We start from the raw sequence: 10785 nt of genomic DNA on the forward strand, positions 1-10785 counted from the left end.
GCCATATTCTCTTAGCCTGGTTCATCTGAGAATAAAGGAGAAAGAAGATAAACAAACATGAAACAGACTATGACATGCAGTAGAAGTTTTGGTCCTCAAGATAGCCAGATTGCTAGTAAAACTAAGTCGCTGTAGCATACGGATTCTGTGAACTATGCTTCATTTTCTTGTCTACTCACTTAAAGAGGAGAAAAGTAAAATAAAGAGATGAAGTATTTTGTAGGGTTCTCCTCTTCTTTGTAACAGCAACAGTGCTGGTGTGTTGGGCAAAGAGAAGACGATGGGAGAGAGAGTGAAAGTGAGTGGCAGGGTTAGAGGCAAGACAAGGCAGAGCCAGACTCATTCAAGTCCTCTGGCACCAATGCACTAAGAAAGCCCAAAGTTTTTCACATAGATTAAAGGGAAATGTTAAATAAACCAGTAACCTCATATCAGCAATTGCACCAATTCTCAAAACCTCTGGCTACTCAAGAATCAAGGTCTTGTCACATGAAAAGATGCTCAACATCACTCATCATTAGGGAAATACAAATAAAAATCATGATGAGATACCACCTCACACCTGTCAGAATGGCTAAAATTAACACAGGAAACAAGAGATATTGGCGAGGATGCAGAGAAAGGGGAATCTTCTTACACTGATGGGAGGATTGCAAACTGGTGCAGCCACTCTGGAAACCAGTATGGAGGTTCCTCAAAAACTAAAAATAGAACTACCCTGTGATCCAGGAATTGCACTAATAGGCATTTATCCAAAGGGTACAAAAATATAGATTGAAAGGGGTACATGCACCCTGAGGTTTATAGCAGCAATGTCCACAATAGCCGAACTATGGAAAGGGCCTAGATGTCCATCAACAGATGAATGGCTAAAGAAGATGCGGTATATATATATACAATGGAATATTACTCAGCCATCAGAAAAAATGAAATCTTGCCATTTACAATGATGTGGATGGAGCTAGAGGGTATTATGCTAAGTGAAATAAGTCAGTCAGAGAAAGACAAATACCATATGATTTCACTCATATGTGGAATCTAGGAAACAAAACAGAGGAACATATGGGAAGGGAAACAAGAGAGAGAGGGAAGCAAGCCATAAGAGACTCTAAACGATAGAGAACAAACTGAGGGTAGATGGAGGAAGGAAGGTGGGGGATGGGCTAGATGGGTCATGTGTATTAAGGAGGGCTCTTAATTATGGTGAGCACTAGGTGTTATATGTAAGTGATGAATTACTAAATTCTACTCCCTGTAACCAAAAAAAAAAAAAAAAAGAAAGAAAGAAAGAAAAAGAAAAAGAAACCCCCCCCCAAAACTCCCAAGAAATAACTAAATGAAAAAAAGAAAGAATTAAGGTCTTGGATATTGTTACCAAATCTGAATCCCTAGAATTTGTGAATGTTACCTTATTCAGAAAAATGGTCTTTGCAGATGTCATTGGTAAGAGTCTTGAGATGAGATTATCTTGGATCATTTGAGTGAATCCTACAATGCCACCACAAATGTCCTTGTAAGAGAGGGGCACTGGACAGAAGAAGCGCTGTGATCGTGGAGGCACAGAGATCGAGGCGACGGGGCCGCAAGTCAAGGAATGCTGATGGCCATCAGAAGCTGGAATTGCACAGAATGGATTCTCCTCTAGAACTCTGATTTCGGGCTTCTGGCCTCTGGAACTGTGAGAGAGTAAGTTTCTGTCGTTTTAAGCCCCCAATTTGTGACAATCTGTCACAGCAACCACAGGAAACAAATACAGGTTTCTAATGAAACATGTGAGGGAATTCCTGGGCCACCATTTCGTGAATGCTGCTGTCTGGGCACCCACCTCCTAGAAAACAGGCAGAGATTTCCATGCAGGTTTCTGTTGGACCCTTGCTTTTAACCAAGGGCCTTGCTGTCATTACAGAGAACCTCCTGCTCTGAAGGTTCTCCCTCTGGGGAAATGCGTGGTGCTCAGCTCCTCCAGGGTAATGTTATGCACAGTCAGCATTCCAGTGAGCCGCGGGGGAGTAGGCCAGGGAGATGGAAGGCCTTTGTACCAGAAGAGGCAAGTTGAATAGGAATGGGAAACTTTTGATTTTTACCACCTTGAGATGTCCTCTTCTACTGAAATGAATGTTTCTGGTTAAACTCTATATGCATGCAAATTTCAGCCTTTTCCAACCCAATGGGAAACCGGTTGCCTAATAGGTAGGAATTAGGGGGTCTATAAGCTGTTAATGGTTTAGCTTCTGTTGCTTCACAAGAGGTGGAATTCTTGCTAATAATAGAAGACTGGCAACACGCCTCGATGATATTTTCAGACGACGACACAGATAGAGAAAGCTCATCAACGGGGATCAGGTAAGATGACTTCTTAGCGGTACTCACAAGGCTCACGACTGGGGGGTCATTTTAATGCAGGAAGAGTGTAATTTTAACGGCTGCCTTTCCTGCTTCTGAGAGTGGTTTTGCAGCTGTGTTACCTATTGTGCGGCACAAAAGGTGCCAGTGTAGTAAGCAGTCATCAGTACGGAGTCAGGAGCTGTCTGTTCGCATCCTGGAAATATAAGCATAGGGTAATGGCCTGAATACCTGAATGCTTCATCTTGTAGACACAGTGAGATTCATAAAACTGTCTTTTAGCCATTTTAGAGTTGAATCTTTCTCACCCTCCAAAGCACTCCTTCAAAAAACTAGCAGGCATTTTACAATTGAGCAGAGAGGCTGATACTTTTAAAACGGCTTTAAGGGGCATAGTAAATGGAAATAGCTGTCTTAACTTCAGGCCAGCTGGGAATGCAATCTGTATTTTATGTAAAATGAAATGATACCTGGTTAGCTTTATTTTTTAATACTCACTGTTATTATTTTTTCCCCTGAATTTTATGGATGCTATAGAAATATTCCACTTATAAAATTATACTCTTGGTGTTACGTTATGCAGAATGATTGTTTAAAGCTGTTAGAAACTTTCCCGCTCTCGATTCACTCTGGATTCATTTGTCCCCTTACCCCCCCGCCCCATCAGCAAATAGCTTTGCCCATATCTATACTTGTCACATGAAATGGAAATTTAAGGCAATTTTCTGGGTAATCGAAAATGTAAAACCTCATTTTACTCAGGAAATACTTTGTTTGGGCTAATTAATCCAAATCCTAGTTTTTTCAGTTTTCATTTTTCCAGCTAAGACCATTTGAACTCTTCATTCCCGAATTTTCTTTCTACCTGTCTTCCATTTTACAAATTAAAAGTTACCTGTTCTGTGTCCCCTTCTCTTCAGAACTCGCTCTCCACCTTTCAGTGTGACCCCTAGGTTTTTTTGCTAAAAGAGATACTGGATTTTGTACTTAGCTGCCTGTGTTTGTTTAGGAGAAGACAAGTCTTTCCCTCTGAGCTTTTATTTTAAAAAATGTACTCTATTTGAGGAAACCATGCTGTACATCTATCCTGATAGGTAGTAAAAAGCATGGGCTATTTCCTCCGTGTTATTTTAGATTAAAACAAAAGTTTAGAAAGCTGATTCGGAGCTCCCCCAATCTTTATGGATAATATATTTCATAAGGAGCACATCTTGGCTGGGAATGTGGACATGAAAAAGATATGTTTCAATTCCAGCCAAAGCAATTGCCTTCTTTGGAAGCCATATGTTGGTGAGGGATGGGGGAAGAAGCATTGTACACATTTCTTCTACCTTGGATGAGTACAGTGATCCAAGCTGGGGAAACTGAGATGAGGTTCATTTCTGCAACACACGTGGGTTGCAGAGACAAAGTTACACCACTGAGAAACAGGAAAGAGTTCAGTGTGCCTCTAAGAGGAGAAGAGCTTTTATCTATATTTACTCAGAAAGGACTGCCATTACTAAGTATGGATCTATTGGCTTCTTTTTTTCCCCCCTTCCGGACAATCGGCTCTCCTGTATTACTTGGATTTTTGCATTAACATGTCCTTTTTTCTCTGTCCTTGGAGAGTCATGTGATTCCCAACAGTTCCTCTAACAACCCCACTGGGCACCATCAGCATGGACTGAAATGCAGGCTTTGTACACGCCAAACTATGCCTTCAGCTGTTGACTTTCTTGATGTTTCCTACTTTTGCAATCTTGCCTAGTGCAGGGGACCACCTGGAAAGTTTGGCACTTTTGGTAGAATTTTTAGGTATAGATTAAATCTCACCTTAGAAAGGTAATTTTTATCTGGTTGATTTGGATTCGTAATTTCTTGCACCTTACCTTCCAGAGCACGGGTTTTTGTGACTTAAATTAGTTAACATCTAGAGCCTATTATGCTTCTAAACTACTGGGAATTATAGAATTCCCAGAAAAGCTAGAAAAGCTATCCACTACCAATTCCTTTCAACCTATCTCAGGCTGGGGTCACTTCAAACAGACAGAAAACCTGGCAGAGCTAGCTTTCATTACATTTAGGTCAGAGCTTTTTTGGTCACTATCTTATTTGAGAAGATGATTCAACCAATGGAATCCTTCCCTGTTGGCATATTTTGCAGGTATAAACAACATATTGGGTATTAACCTATTTGTGAACCTCTGAAATCCATCTAGGAACTTTCACTAATAACTCAGGTATTCTAGACATTGCATTGCAAAATGTAAAATCGAAAGAACCATCCATGTCTTATATCCAATGGCTAAAAACCATGACAAAGGAGTGATTTATTATCTAAGAGTTTTGGCTGCTTTGGCTTGAGGGTGGTAAGGACAGGCCAAATGATTCCTGATACTCTTTGTTTCAATCATTTATAGCAAATCAAGTGGATATGGTACTTTTAGTGAATCTACAAATATAATATTCTAACCAAGTCATTAGACTTTTGTAAACAATTTTCTGATTCTCTTGATTTAAGAAAAATATTGATGGCCATAGCTGTGACTGATATTTGTATCTAAAACTGGACACCATGAACATTTGTGCCAGAGAATATAAAAGATCAGAAGAACAATTGGGATGATGTATACAGACATTTAGAATCTAATATTTCCAGTATTTATCATTTCAACAAGATTTATTGAGCCCTATGTGCCAGGCCTGGCTTGTTGCTGGAGACACAATAATGAACAAGATAGATATGATTTGGAATAAACTTTGTATGTCTTTAGATAAGTGGAGTGATTTCTCCACAATGCCATAATTTGGTAAGCAAAGTTGATTGTATGGGGCAGGTATGTATTTTGCATATTTCTTTACTTAAAGAGTGTCAGCCGCTGATTTCTGAATGAGATGAAATGTGCTCTGGAAGAATGTTTGGTGAGACTGGAAGAAGGAGGCCAATGTCATGGATTTTATTTATTTATTTATTTATTTATTTATTTATTTATTTATTTATTTTTAAAGATTTTATTTATTTATTTGACAGATAGAGACATAGCAAGAGAGGGAACACAAACAGGGGGAGTGGGAGAGGGAGAAGCAGGCTTCCCGCTGAGCAGGGAGCCCGATGTGAGGCTTAATCCCAGGACCCTGGGATCATGACCTGAGCCGAAGGCAGACACTTAACGACTGAGCCACCCAGGCGCGCCCCAGTGTCATGGATTTTAATTCCAGAAGTTGTCATGACTGATGGTAGAAGCAGCGATTCCTCAAGTGCAGGGAATAGTTAAGAGAAGCCACACTAAAAAATGAGCAAAAAGGTGATTTCACCAAGTCTGGACAATTACCTGACTGCTTGAATTGCAAGAGAAGCTTACAATTGTAGTAAGTTATAAGGTGAGAAAGCTTTTTGAAAGACCCGAGGAAAGTCTAGTGAATCAATTATCCCCATGACCATAAAAGAGCCTCCTTCTTTGTAGACAAAGATGAGTACAGCAATAAAGGCACACAAGGAGCCAACACACTGGCTTCCAATAATACGCCTGCCTGGCTTACGGAAAAGGCTGACGGTAGGTGATAAAGCTGTCAAGGTGTAAATGACACTTGCCAGGACTGCAAAGGGGACACACATGGTGCCAGGGCCTCTGGCCTGCTTGACGTTAAAAAAAAGGAGAGGAAAGAAAAGAAAGGAAAAGACAGATTTAAAAATGACAAGGAGAGTGAAATGCCATCAGTTGTTTTTCTGATGTAGTAAAAATACGACTGGGAAGGTCCTTGTTATTTATGTTGCTGTTATGAGGAGTAGTTGTATTTTCCTCAATTTCCTGTATCCTTCAGTATGTGGGAAGCTACTTTTAGAGTTGGGCTAAAAAGAAAGTAATGAATGACAAGTCAAAATTAGGGATAAATTTAGATTTTAAGCCATATATTTATTACGTATTTTAACAACCACTCACACTTTAGGTTGGAATTCTGGGAAATTTAAGAATAACCAGTTATGTCAAAGTAAAGTATTTTCTCTTATTTCAGGACTTAAACTGTTCCATCACCTATAAATTACCATACTGAGCAGTTTGTTATAATAGGGAAGAGATCCGGATTGGGAGATAGAGTGGACTTCTGTCTGCCATGGTTGCCCGCCTTTTGTGCACCATTTCTAGGTTTTGATGGTTTCCCATACTGTGAGCATTGTGTTCTCAATGGGATCCCAAACCTGTATTTCCAGCTGTTCTGTTCAGCTGAGGAACAGATATGTGGCTTAGACTTGTTATTCAAATGCACAAGAAACTGAGGCTTGGACAGAAGTGAGCAACCTGAGGTGGTGTCCAGGGGAGGGGGTCCATTGGCCAGCACCAGGGTGAAGGCATTGGTTCTCTAGGGGCCTGTGCTGGAGCCCCTAGATCCCTAGTTATTGTGTTGCACGTGCTGTGTGGTTTATGACTTAAGCCTCAAACTAGTCAGAATGGGTTCTGTTGAACACTAACCAATGTAAGAGGTTAAGCAATTGCCTGGAAATCACCTGGTAAATTAGAGAAAGAACGAGAATTAGGAGTAAACTGTCTCATTTCCAAGTTACAGCTCCTAGAAGGAGTTAGGATAACATGGAAATTGCAAGTTTGTGTCCCCACCCTTACCAGCCGAGATGCAGCCTTAGATCCTTCTCCATTCAGTGCTCTGGACCAGGAGTCATCAGACCAAATCTGGCCCCCTACCTGTTTTTGTAAATAAAGTTTTACTGGGACACAGTCAGGCACATTTGTTTATGTATTATCTGTGGTTGCTTTTATACTATAACTGCAGAGTTGAACAGTTGCCATAAAGACCACATGGCATGTAAAACAACTACTATCTTGCCCTTTATAGAAAAAGTTTGCTGACCCTTGATTGGGAGACAGTCACTACCAATCAGCAGGATCTCACAGGTGCAATAAAGCCTGTTTGGCATCCCTGGTCTCACATGTCCTCTTAGTCATCCGTTACTGATTTGCTAGCAGTTTTAGCATTCAGCATGGGCTCCGACCAGAAGGCTGGTAGAGATGAGAACTGAACAGATATAAATAAGGGATTATATATATATATATACATATATACACATATATACACACACACACACATATACATATATATATATATATACACACCTCCACACATATGCAAGAGGATATGTACACTATTCATTCTCTTGCCTCTACATGACTTTTTATTAAAGTGGATAATTTAGAAATCTGTGCCTTTGCACTAAGTAGGTGTTAGCACTGTAGGTGATTAGATCAATAGGTTTCGACAGAAAAAAGAAAAGAATCTGATCAAGATAGCTTTCTTTCTAAGCTGGCATTTATTTATTTATTTATTTATTTATTTATTTATTTATTTATTATTTTAGAGCGAGAGAGATGGAGTGGGGGGGGCGGGGCAGACAGAGGGGGAGAGAAAGAATCCCAAGCAGACTCTCCACTGAGCAAGGAGCCCAACGCGGGCCTCCATCCTGCAACCCTGAAATCATGACCCGAGCCAAAATCAAGAGCTGGCCACTCCACAGACTGAGCCACCCAGGCGCCCCTTTAAGATGGCATTCAGCAAATGTCTTCAATCAAACTGGACACTTGCCACCTTAAAAATGATTGATTCAGGTCCATGGGGGCCTTGGAGAAAGTCCATAGATCATGGCTTCTGATCGAGAAAATCAATACTGTCTTGATGCCAATTCCTTGCATTTTGACACAGAGCAATGCAGGTAAAAGAAATGTGGCTTTTCCACACCTTGGAAGGAAGTTACTGAGTTGACCATACCTCCAGCTGATCATCCCGTTAGTTGCCCCAGCTGCCTAGAAGGACCTGCAGTTTCCTGCAGCTGTCCATCTGTCTAGTGCTAAGCTTTTGCACGTGCCGCTCGCTCCCTCTCTGTGGCATTCTTCATCGCCTGACTAGCTTCTCCTAGTCCTTTGAGACTCAAGCCCAGGGCCATCCCCTCCAGAAAGTTTTTCTCCCTGCCTTCTGGGCTTACCTCTGTCATGGGCTCTTTGTACCATGTTCTGTCGATTTCCTCCTCCGCCTCCCGCAGGGGACCATGCAGGCACAGGCCCTTTCTCTCTGTCCCCTGCCCACAGCAGCGTGTGCAGCACACGGAAGGGGCTCAGGATATGTTTATTAAAGGAGGTGGTATCCCTTTCGTGGTCGAGCAGCAAGGCCTTGTGACTGGAGCTGAGCTCTCCTGGGGCTCTTTTATCAATAAAAGGATTACAATGCAGTGGGGCTTTTCATGGGATTCTGAGCCAGTTTGTTTATTTACTTTAAAATGAATGGAGAGAGAAAAAAAGGGAAGAAAATACATCGAAATGCAATTTGAGGTGGTGGGATTCAGAGTGATTTATTTTTAGTTTGGTTTTTAGCTTTTCTGTGTTCTCTAAACTTTCTACATGGGTATATATTTTTCGTTTTACAAGTCAAAAAATAGGCAGTAGTAGTTAAAAAAATTAAGTAACTGGAATAAGATGTCAAATGGATTAGTTACTATTTGTTATAAAATTAAAATGTTTAAGCAAGCATGTTAGCCCGTTTTAAATTTTAAAATAAAATACCAGTAGCCAGGAAACAAAAATAAACTCAGTTTAATTTGAAAAAGCTATATAACGATGTTGAAACTTTAAGATGGTTAGAATGGGTATGTGCTATTACAAGCTTTGATTTGGCCCCAGGTTAACTCTAGAGGGGTCCCCATGTCAGCCTGTATCCCAATGAGCACAGATGAACAATTTCTGAGAACTGTCTTTTTTAACAGATCCTCTCTGTCCTACAGAAGGAAGGCAAATGCAAAGTTTTCTCCAAGCAGAAGGGGAAAAATTCATTGTCACACAACCCCCGGGAGAGCATTCGCAACCTACTCAGGCAAGGGTTGTGGGTTCCGGCATTTATAGGTCCAGCCATCAGCTACAGGGCTTGGGAGTACAAACAACCCAGTGCAATAGGTAAGGGGTGGGTTAGCCACAGGTTAAAATTACCTACAGAAAACCCTACAACAAAATACTCAAATGCAAAGCCTTGCTTGCTGTTATGAGCAGAAATGTAACACAATGAGGAAAATCCTAAGAGGGCAGGTACTGGTGATTCTGATCAAGGTCTAGTGTGAACCGTGGGAACCTGTAGAGACGAACTTACGGGCTCCCACTAAGAGGGACCATGCTTGTGTGGGCCATGGGAATTCACTGATAAACCCCCACATCCGAGCTCTCAGACCACGGCCTGATTGTCAATAGTTTATGTTTACTTTGGAGTATCTTTCCAACTGTTCCTCACTCACAAGTTTAGGACACTGTATGGTGACTTAGCATGTGAATAGGGCTTCAGTTCCCAAGCAATTAAGGTTCCAGGTTGAGACTTTTGAAATTGTATTTGCTCTATTACATGGTAATTCACGAACAAGCACATCTGAAGGCACACTGGGAGTTCTTCTAGGAGCACAGAAGTAAATGAAGGATATGTAAACATTTGGGGGAAAAGATATTGTTTTATTTTCATTATGCAAATTTAGAAGCTAAATTTTAAATGTGTTGGAAAAGCCATTGGTTCACTAATATCTCCTAAATTAGAAATAATTTAGTTCATAATTCTACAATCAAACCAAATCATACCTTTTGTACTGGAGCACAACTTCATTGTAGAAGTCACATGCTATCTGTAATAACAATGATTGCCATGTCACTCTGGACCTTGGAGCATTTGTCACTGTGTCATGGAAATTATGGCGATGATGATGATGATGATGATCAAAGAGAGTTTGAGGGAGTATTTCAGATCATATCCTTCAAAAGCAAGTATGTGGAACTCAGTTTTTAAATAAAATTGATAGTTGAAAACACTTGCCTCTCTTTACCTACAACCTCATCTGTAATGATTCATCTTGAAAATGTAGACAGGGCAAAGCCCCATTAACCTTGTTCAGTTGACATGAAGTCCAGTTCTATAACTCAGGCTTGCTGGAACTGTAACACTTGCTTCTGTAAAATTCTGACAAAAGATAGAGTACTTTCGTATTGATGTGAGATTAAATTGTTTCTCCTTCTCAGGAAGACCTCACATTTAAAATCTAAATGCTTTTTCATCTCCAGGGACAGGCCAGAGAGCCCCTCCTCAATACTGTGGCACTTTTCTTTATCCTGGGAGGGAGTTGGTGTAATGTGATGGATAACTGCATTTGTCTTTTGGAAGTTTTCCATGTTATCCCTTGTGCTACTTGAGGCCGCCTAACTGGCCTACTTGTTGGTTAAGGTTACAAGTCCTCCTCAACTGCAGAGTGCTTACTCTTCGTAGGACCTGGAGAAGTAACCCCCATCATCATTTTCCACACTTGATCTTAGCCAAAAGGCTGAGAAGCGATTCCTGTCATCATTTTCCAGATGAGAAAAAACTAAGGCTTGAAGGGATCAAGTGACTTCTTCAGGTTTAGACAATGCTTATCCGTGCATTGTAGAGTGGAGG

This window comes from Zalophus californianus, chromosome 7 (assembly GCF_009762305.2).
Source record: "Zalophus californianus isolate mZalCal1 chromosome 7, mZalCal1.pri.v2, whole genome shotgun sequence".
Classification (NCBI taxonomy): Eukaryota; Metazoa; Chordata; class Mammalia; order Carnivora; family Otariidae; genus Zalophus; species Zalophus californianus.